This window comes from Elephantulus edwardii, unplaced genomic scaffold, assembly GCF_000299155.1.
Source record: "Elephantulus edwardii isolate Elephantulus edwardi_28Jun2011 unplaced genomic scaffold, EleEdw1.0 scaffold00017, whole genome shotgun sequence".
Classification (NCBI taxonomy): Eukaryota; Metazoa; Chordata; class Mammalia; order Macroscelidea; family Macroscelididae; genus Elephantulus; species Elephantulus edwardii.
The window spans coordinates 21,945,917-21,953,743 of NW_006399767.1; the positions used below are offsets into that span (position 1 = coordinate 21,945,917).

Here is a 7,827-nt window from a genome sequence, read left to right on the forward strand (position 1 = left end):
CCAAACTGTGCAGCTCTGCAACTGCATCCTGGCCCATCCTCACCCTTCTGCCCCCAACCCTCACCTCCTATACCCCCAATATGTTTTTCCCAATTTAAAAAAAAATCCTAAAAAAAATTAAAAAAGAGAAAAATATATCTACAGAAATTTTAAAAAAAGAAAGAAAGGTTTTCTTAAAACAGCTGTGATGACTGGTTAATTTTGGCTAGTTCCACTGGCTCCTTATTGGCTGCAGTTATATCATGTTAGAACATCAATTAGGAAAAACGGATTGTCAAGAAGTCAGTCAGCTAAAAACTGCCAGAAGCTTAATAATCAAACAAATATTCTACTATCAGCTCTTTCATGGTAACTGCAGAACATTAATACACAAAAATAGCCATTCCTTTTGTAGATTTATAACACTTCGATATTCTTGCTTAATTAACATGACATTTACATAACAGTATCTAATTAATTTCCAACTAAAGGCACTCTGGGCTAATTAGAAATGCATCATCCTTTTCCAACCAGCTTGTCAATTCCACTGTATCATAATCAGAACACTGTTTACTTCTGCAGCATCTCACTTTCCCAGTCTTACAGCTCTAAAGGTGATCTTAGACAACAGACTCAAGTACTATAATTATTTTTCTCCTCTAGAGATTCAGAATATTTTATCCAGAGTTTCGTGATGGGGCTTTTTAATAATAATTTTTAAAAATCTATGCAAAGGAGATAGGAAATAAAATACACTGATTCCTGGTAACAGCCATCTTAAAAAGGAAAACTTATTTTAAAAAAATATTCAAAGATCCTGTACTTCTCCAGTAATAAAATTTTCCTTCTTCAAGTCTTCAACATACATATGGAGATTTAAAATAGTAAAGAATTAATGGTAATAAATGAGTATCAAGAACAGATCTGAATGTACAAGAAAATCAGTCATTTATTCACAGAGGAAAACTCTATTCTCCAACCGCTCCATAAACCTGTATTTCATGAATTGCTTTAATCAGAAAGGACACACTTAATCTGTCTACATAATTGAGTTTGAAAAGTACTATTGATTAAGAACAAGGATACATAAGGATATAATGACTGGAAATCTAAGTTTACAGGAAATCTTCAGCAAAGATAATAGCTCTCCCATTTTTATAAATGAAACCTGCACACGAAACAATTTACAAAGCTTGTTAGAAAATCTAAGTGTTAATCTTCCAGTTAGAAGTTCTAATCCTAACCCATTGCATGATCTCTCATACCATTTAGATAGCATTAGAGATTCAGGAGAAATGGGCTTTAAAAGTAGTCGAGAACTTGTTGATAGCTACTGATCTATTTTACCCCTAAAATGCCTCTCAACTCCCTCTTTTTGACTATCCTAAATTAACAGGGTGCTTTACACTTCAACAAATATTATTATGTATATATGTGAGCATTTATTTGTCTACTTGGTTCATAAATTAAAAATTCTCTCATATCATATTATCCAGTATATAATACCAGGGGTAAAATTAAATTAAGAATGCTTTCCATTTTGCCCAGTACTCAGGTTTTTTTACTTAAAATTAAAAAAAAATTTATTGGTTATATGAAACATTTTCCTGCTTATTTAAAAAAACTTACTCTGGTCAACTACATAACATAAAAGTTGCAATTTCAACTACTTTTAAGTAACATATTTATAATGTTGTGCAACTAGCAATACTACCTATTTCCAAAATATTTCATTATTCAAAACAGAAACTGTGCTCCCATTAAGCACTAATTCCTGGTTTTCTCCTCTCTACAGGTCTTGTAATTAGCTAATGTACTTTCAATCTTTACATAATGGGCATGTAAGTGGCATGATACAACATTTGTCTTTTAGTGTCTGGTTTCTTTTCCTTAGAATGTTTTTGAGGTTCATCTACACTGTGATCTATATCAGAACTTCACTTCTTATTTTAAAATATATTATTCCAGTGTATGTTTACACCATATTTTACAATCCATTCATCTATAAATGGACATTTTGGTTGTTTCTATCTTTCAGCCACTGTGATGCTGGGGACTACTGTTAAGGATTCTATTTTAAGAACCACTGCTACAGAATAAAAAAGTGGACCTAAAGGTTAATTCCCAATTTTTTCATACTTATGTCACAGTTTACTTGCATAACTCTAGTTATGCAAAGACATAATTGACACACTAGTATAAGTAATGGTAAGTTCACTCATTCTCAACAAAAACTCAATATTCAAATAGATAAAGGCAGAAGATAGTGGAATAAACCCTACAGTCATAGTTTCAGAACACATTCTAGTTTTGCTATTAAACTGGAAAATTATAAAAAACGTACATCACAGAACTAAAAAGAATTCTAAGAAAGGAGGTAAATGTGTTTGGCTTTCATTTCTGATATAATATCTCACTAGAATTCCCAAGACCAAAGCAGAGCTTCTTAATATTACCATTAAGTGCCAACAAGTCACTTCAAGTCATAGTGATCCTATTAAGATGCTAGAAAACATCTAGCGTCAATAAAATATGATAAAGTACAACAGTAGTAAGATTCTGAGACAATACCCCCATTCAGCAATGGGCTCTCTAGAGTGTCAGAGAGGATGAGGATAACACAGGACTGGGTAGGGTTTTAGGTCGGCTCTTCATAGGGTCACTATTGAGTCACACTTGACGACACCAAAGAATAATCCTCTTGAGAAACAAAGCTTATACTCTTTCTGAGAGGTCAAATATAATATGATAATAAAGTGAGTTCTATTTTTAGATACTGTTTTGTTTTTCTCTTGTGACAAAGCATATTTAATATGGATATGAAATCAGGGGCTGTCACCTCTCCAATTTAGACTTCAGTTCTATTTACAGACTTAACTTACATGCAACTCAGATACCTGCATTTAAATATTATCAACACAAGTATGATTCTCAAAACATCATCAATGAAGAAATTATTTATTGCTGGAAGATTTTCAATATTTTAGACAAGGTAGAGTTCAGGTACCAAGAACAATCTCATAAATCTTGGCCTGTGTCAGCCACTATAAGAGGCTGCAATGCTTTCCTCAGAATGAGGTTACTTGTGCATGTTCTTTGGAAGAGACTTCAGAGAAAATGGAAAAAGACATCTATTTAGGCCACAGATTCACCCATGACCTTTCACAAGGAATTTTGAACACAGATGCCTTTTTCTTTTCCTCTTTGCAAAGACTCTCCTAATTTGTAGGCAAACTACAGCTGGCTATGCATTGAGAGTAACATTGAATAAATGCTATTTTCTTCCAACCTTCTTATTTTGTTGACAAAAATGCTGATAGGTTTTACTAACTAAAGAGACCCCTCCTTGAAACTCATTGCTGGAAATGTCATAATTTAAATTATGTAGTGAAGAATTTATATTCGTATTCTAGAATTTAAAAAAATTCTTATATGGCATTCTATTGTATTTATTAAATCTAAAGAATTATGTTTTGATGACTCAAAAAGTGAAACGGTTTATGAACTAATGCAGAGTTACATTTAGTAGCTTCTTGGGATTTTAGGGAAGGGGGGATTAGCAGCTTTACATTTTCAGAATGACATTCACAAACAATTAAAATGTATACATATGAAGTTTAAATGACTACTGCTAACATATTCCAATAACAGTATAACTTTTTTTCAGTCATAATAAAGCATACATTTAATGTCACTGTAATGACACCCATTGCCTATATATAGAGTATGACAACTGTGAAGGGCTAAAGTTGTGTGAAATGCACTTGTTCACTGTGCTCTTTACCTCAGCAGCTAAATACTGATTTCATAAGAACACACGCACATATCTGAAAAGATAAAATAGTAATGCCGCTACTGCTTCAAAGTCTAGTCTAAACATTAGTAACTGTATAATCTAATGGGTTTCCAAAGAAATGTTTATAAAAATGAATCAGATTTGTAGACTTAAGGAATCTTAAAACATTAGCGTTAAAAGTTTGCTACTCTTCTCTTTTTCTCTACAGAGAAAAACTCAAATGACAAAAAAGTCACTAGAAAGGCTCTATGAAAGACCCTTATATACACTGCCCCTCCACTCCCTGAAAACAAAAGGGGGAAAAAAATCAGTAATCCTTTGTTATTACAAAAGTTCAGTGGAGAGAAAGGAACTGTCACTATATTAAGACAACGAAATATCAAATATTTTGCTTTCAAAAAACTCCAACAATCAAAAAACAGTACCACCACCAACAAAAAAAACCAAACCAACCTTAGCTGTTTCATCTCCGAGTTTTCAGGTCATAGAAAATGATGAAATTATGTAGTAATTAAAGTTCAAGTAATGAAAAGAACCTCAAAATATAAAGCAGATTTCCAAAAGTTAAAAAAGGAGGAAGAAATTAACTTTTCCAAGTATTTCAGCAATCATTTAGAAGTATTGCCAAATACTGTGCTGGGTGTTCTGGGTACAGAAGGAGGAAAGAAAAATGAAATGAAAAGCAGGTGCCAATGAGTAGACTCTGACACAGGGTGACACCAAATGTATTAGAGTAGAACTGTTCTCCAAACTTACTGATTTTTTTAGAAGTAGATCAGTAAGCCTCTCTCCCATGTCTTTGGGAAGACTTGGAGTTCTGTACTTTCAGTTAGCAGCAAAGTATGTTAAAAAATGTGGAATCTACCTTTAAACTAGCACAAGTCAGAGATGGCATGTCAAAGAGAACTATCTAAGACAGTAGTGATTAAATATTACAGGTAAGAAGTAGTAAGAATTCCTTAGAGGAGTAAATCAGTTTAGGTGGAAAAACTTTTGAGTTGAGTCTTGAAAACTGGAGAAATGATGGACTTGGGGATAGAGATTGCATATCAATGAAAGAGTTTCTCTTTTTAAGGAGAAGCGTGAACTGTGGGGGGGGGAGAGGTGGGCTGGGAGAAAAGTACAACAATGAATCACTGGAAATCCAAAGTCTTTGTAAACGTTCATTAAAATGAATTTAAAAAAAAAAACAAAACAAAAATTGGAGAAATGAAAGTGTAATCTTGTTCAGAGTCAGACACAAGAAGAATCCAGATTATGGAGGAAGATTTCTAATGTAAGACTAGGAATCTGATGATCAAACAGGTAGTAATAAGTCAATGAAAGCATTTCATTCAAGATGATTATCAGTGAGAATCTGGTATCATCTGTGAGAAATCTGAAAGATGTAGAGAGATTAGATACAAAGGGAAGGTCTTTCCTGTGTTTCTGTTAAGTGAAATAACTAAAGCCAAAACCCAAAATTGTTGTCAGAGTAAAATCCAACTCAAAATTTAAGGATCATTAAAAAATGACAAACTAGGAATTGTTGCTGTTGTTAAGTGCTGTCGAGTTGCTTGCAACTCATAGCGACCCTGTGTACAACAAGCCTAAACGCTGCTCCATCCTGTGCCAATCGCACTGTCTACGACACACCCATCCCAATTACCCCAGTCACTGAATCAATCCACCTCATAGAGGGCCTTCCTCTCCTGCGCTGTCCCTCCACCCTACCAAGCATGATGTCCCTCTCCAAGGACCGGTCGCTCCTTACAATATGTCCAAAGAATGTTAGAGGAAGCCTCAGAATCCTTGCCTCCAGGGAGCCGCCCACTTTAACCCTTTCCAGGCTATCTCTGTTTGTTTTCCTAGCAGTCCATGGTACCATTAATACTCTTCTCCAGCATCCTAAGGGCTTCTTTATGGAAACACTTTTTAAAATGGAAACATTATGAATTATCTGTTCCATTAAATCTAGGACTCTACATGATAAATATCTTTTTATAGTGTTAACTACCAAAATCAGCTTTAAAAGAACTGGGAAAATATGAATGATCCAATAATCGTATAAGAAACTAAAGAGGTTTTCACAATATGTACCTTGAAAAAAATCTATCAGTCTAGTCCGTTTCAAATGGCACAACCTTGCTAGCTGAAAGTGAGGATCTGAAGCACTTATTGCGGAAGATCAAGGAATGCCACCTTCGGTATGGACTGCATCTCAATATTAGGAAAACAAAGATTCTTACCACTGAATGACAGATAACATCATGATGGAGATAAGACTAAAACTGTCAACAACTTTATCTTACTTGGATCCACAATTAACACCCTTGGTACCAGCAGTCACGAAAGAAGAAGACACACTGCACTGAGAAAACCTGAAGTTAGGGACCTTTACAAAATATTGAGGAGTAATGATGTCAGTTTGAGAACTAAGGTGCATCTGATTCAGGCCATGGTCTTTCCAATCATTTGCTATGCATCTGAGAACTAGACAGTAAGTAAAGATGTTGGAAGACGAATTGAGGTCTTTGAGCTTTGGTGTTGGAGAAGAGCACTGACCATCATATGGGCAGAAAAATAACAAATATATCTTGGAGGGGATGCATCCGGAGTGCTCTTTGGAGGTAAGAATGATGAGGCTTTGTTTTACATACTTTGGACATGTTGCTAAAAGGGGCTGTTTCTTGGAGAGGGACATGATGCTTGTAAGGTGGAGGATCAGAGAAGGAGAGGCAGATCCTCAACCAGATGGACTGAACATGGTGACTGCTGCAATGGGCTCTAGTGTGTCAGGAAATGTGAGGATGGCACAGGGTAAAACAGTTCAGATCTGTTGCACATAGTGTTGCTGTGAGTCGTACTCGACTTGAGGGCACCTAACAATAGTCAGTTTTATGAACAAATTTTCATACAATAGTGACTATATAAATAAAGTCATCCCATAAAACAAAAGCTACAAGAAGAAAGGATAAGATGAAAAGTATAAAACTCATGTGACTGACACCAAAAGCGGACAAAAATGGTGTACCAGGGTGCTCACTGGTGGCCAAGCGGTAAGACATTGCACTGCAAACCCAAAGGCATATGGTTCAAAATCAACAGCTACCCCATGGGAGAAAGATGAGCAATCTCCTCCCACACAATTTACTGTCTCTGAAGACCCGCTGGAGGATTAGCTATGGATCAGTTCAGAAATGAAGGCACACAATAATAATGGATACCACACTTAAACACATATACATACACAGAATTAACTCTCAATTATTAAAAATACATAATTTTCAAAGAAAATTATACATTGTATATAGCAGTACTAAACTAGAAGACCTAGGGAAGAAAACAAAGATAACCAAGAGTGGAAATCTATTAAAGAGACTGCATATATTAAATAAGAAATAATATACAGCCATCTAAAGATTCTATATTTAGTAAAATTCAACATTCATTTCTGATGAACAAAAAGAAATCAGATCCAAAGAGGGTAGAGGGGGAGCAGAAGGGTGAGGATGGCTGGGGGTGAGAGTGGTGGTAATCACTGGGTCATACAATTTGATGGGTGAAGGGAAGGGTAGATAAGCAAAATTGGCAAGTTCCGATATGAAAAACAATGTATATGAACTCTGTAAGTAAACTAGAATAAGAGAATAATTTTATTTAAAAATATAAGCTATAGATAAAATTTTAGTGTGATACAATATTTATAAAAAATCTACAACTAACACTTTCACTGTGAAATACTACAAGTAGTTTTAAATTAGGAATAAGAAGAGACACTAAAAAAGAAGCAAATAAAGAATTCCAGCAAGCAAAATATAGTCTACTCAGCACTTAATAATCTTTGTTCAAGAATAATCAAGACCGTTTCAATAAATGAAGACAAACCATATTCTTAGATGTTAAAATCTAAAAGTATATAAAAATATCAAGTAGTCTCAAATAAATGTACATGTTCAGCATAATCGCAATAAAATGACATTATATTTTTCATTTTTAATACAACTTGACAAGCAGAATATAAAATTCATTGATAAAAACAAACAGCCATTTATTTTATTTTTTTTTAATTT

General features: G+C 34.4%; 1 protein-coding gene across 1 annotated transcript in view; it reads right to left on the minus strand.

The window, feature by feature from the left end:
* The window catches only part of ZFAND3 (zinc finger, AN1-type domain 3), a 423,161-nt gene that overhangs the window by 122,926 nt on the left and 292,408 nt on the right, over positions 1-7,827 (minus strand). The gene's annotated exons all lie outside the window — the stretch shown is intronic.